Below are 2,804 nucleotides of genomic sequence, written 5' to 3' on the forward strand. Positions count from 1 at the left end.
CAAATAGTTCTCAGTTCTTTTTGCTGTAAGAAGGATTTTTCTTTGAAATCATTGCTATATTTTGGTTGAAATCATATTGCATGCCTATACTTGACATACTGGTAGCATTTGCATGTTGAAAAAAGACTCCAAACTGATTTAACATGTGAAATTTATTCATACACCCCTACCCTAAATTGTGATTGTCATTTCAGTGTAAAAATTACGGTGTGTCCGTTTGACCAGAAATATTTTTCTTGCATCAAACATGACCCCTACTTTTCTGTGGATATTTTTACAGTATAAATGTTGCTCTACAAGAAAATGTAAGTTAAAGAAATTTAAAATGGGTCTAGGTGTGTATTGCAGCATTGTGAAAACTTGTAATTTTATATAGAATATATAGTGCTGGCTATTTAGTGTGTTATAACCTATATGCCGAAATCGTAGACGGCGCATGCGTAAAATACGTGATCAAACGGAAGTTGCGAATCCGCATTTTTTTCTCTCTCTCTGAAGAGCTATTTTCCTTATTTTCTATACAAACAATCAAGTTTTGCGTTTGAACATTTCTTAAGGTTTATATGTATATCATCAAAACACAGAAATATTTGATAAACGAACAACATCTTTACCAACAATCGACCTGTCCATTATATGTTCTACAGTACTTAATGTCATTTGTAAAGAAATAAAATTAAACAATTGCTGAAAACTACGTTCCACCCAGTTATGTGAAATTTTTCAGCACCGGGATATTATTGCAAATGCATCAAATACAAAGACATATAACACTTCTTTGAAAATTGTGAGATTTTAAAGGCGTTGAACTGTCCGAGTTGTGGCACCTGTATGCAGTCCTCGTCTGGAATCCAATGCATATATCAGTAAATTGACAATGGTTTTATAGAGTAATTTACCAATTTTATATGCTGTTCAATTTTCATATAAAACAACTCTTTCCGTTTATATGATTTTGTGTTGTTTGATTAACAAATAATCAAGGCCTTCGAGTGGTTTATCGTCTGATTTACCACGGTTCAGAGTTCAGATGCGTAGGAATTGAACCATCTGAACGCTTTTCTTCTTTGTTTAACTGGAAATCAAACTTAGCGATGTTAGAATTTTTTTTTTCAAAATGTCAGGCTAAGCGTTAAGTTTACAAGCAGTAATAAATAAAGAAATAAATTAAGCAGCTCAAAAATTGTACATATTCCTAAATGCCACTTGCATTAATAAGCGAATGATAATCCTCTAGTCTTTGCAGTACAAACAGCTATAAACGATTGGTTCTCACGTTGATTCCATCCATTACTTAATATCATAGAAAAAGTAAAGTATCCATAGAACTATCTATGTAACAATAAATTCATATATATTCCCTTTTGTTTTGCAGATGAAGAACATATTGCAAAAAGCCATGACTACAATTCTACTTCTTTCACTGTTGTCTATACAAAAGACACGATCTATGGACACATTCGAGAGCTATGTGCGAAGGTATGTTGAACACTAAAAAGTCTTACATTATAACATCTCCTCGGGAGCCTGGGTAGTAGAGCGTCCGCTTCTGGTGCGGAGAGTCGCGGTCTCGCTCCCTGGTCGTGCCATACCAAAGACGTTAATAATTGTACTGACAGCTTTCTTGCTTGACGCTCAGCATTTAGAGAATAGTTTAAAGACTTGGTTGGTAGATTGTATTATGTTTCATGTCTACCGAGTGTTATCCAACATAGGCAATACTAAAAACCTGGGCATTGTTCTCACTGCTTCAAGTAGACGTCATCATTTATATGGCTGCAAAACCGTTATAAAAGACGCTATACCCGAACACAATATCTTATACAGATCACTGAGAATTCATTTCACTTGAATTAAAATCGATTTTTACACAACGATAAACAAGCTTATGAATGTAAAATTTGTTTGTATGGTAATCTGCGCAGTATTTGTACAATCATGTGTGTCATATATGTTTCTTGCTTTTTATCAGAAATGTTCCGAGTGGCTTTACAATGGCGGCGTTCGTGGAGACATGTGAGGGATGTGGCGTTCTGTACGGAAATAAGATGACCTACAAATGTTTGTCAGATAAATCCTTAAGTACATTCAAAGGATGCTTCATCGCAGTTCATGATAGAAGATAACAGATCGTGACTTTGTTTTAACAGTACCTAATATATCTAAAAATCATTTTTTACAAAACAAAACAAAACATATGGACAATTTGTTCACGATGTATTTTTAATTTGTTTAGGTTGAACACCACTATTCGAACAGTTGTTCATTTTGAATGTTATTAACTTGCTTTAAAATGTTATTTCATTTTTTTCTATGATAACAGATGAAGGAGTTATATTTGAATAAATGACTAAACCTTTGTTTTAGAAAAAAACGTTTGTTAGCTTTTATGCCATAAATATATATATATACTCCTTTTTGGTAGCTTTCAGTATCTCTTTTATGGACTTTAAATTCTTAGCTGTTTTTTTTTCTACCGTGTGAAAATTCCGATGCTTTATTGTACATATAATGACGTATCAGAGAAAAAGAAAACACGATGATATTGTGAAAGCAAGGACGGTAAAACTACTTGTGAAACTCACGTTAGAATTGGAGTTGAACAGAATAAAACATGGATGAAGGGTATACAAAATGATAAATAATTATACAGTTTCTACTTTTAAATTACGTTGCCAAATGACAAAACTTGTGTGTAAACTATTATTGCAACTGCAGACTACTGTGTCCACTTATTACATTTGTTTCGGAAAAATATATCAGAGGGGATTTCCTAGACGTCACGTCAAATGTTGACGTTATTG

General features: G+C 33.2%; 1 long non-coding RNA gene across 1 annotated transcript; it reads left to right on the forward strand.

Annotated features, from left to right (window-relative positions):
- Positions 1 to 1,190: 1,190 nt before the first annotated feature.
- On the forward strand, positions 1,191 to 2,196 carry LOC128552384 (uncharacterized). The gene is made up of 2 exons (XR_008369062.1): positions 1,191 to 1,479; positions 1,973 to 2,196. It is a non-coding gene; the product is annotated as an uncharacterized LOC128552384 (long non-coding RNA).
- Positions 2,197 to 2,804: the final 608 nt, after the last annotated feature.

This window comes from Mercenaria mercenaria, unplaced genomic scaffold (assembly GCF_021730395.1).
Source record: "Mercenaria mercenaria strain notata unplaced genomic scaffold, MADL_Memer_1 contig_27, whole genome shotgun sequence".
Classification (NCBI taxonomy): Eukaryota; Metazoa; Mollusca; class Bivalvia; order Venerida; family Veneridae; genus Mercenaria; species Mercenaria mercenaria.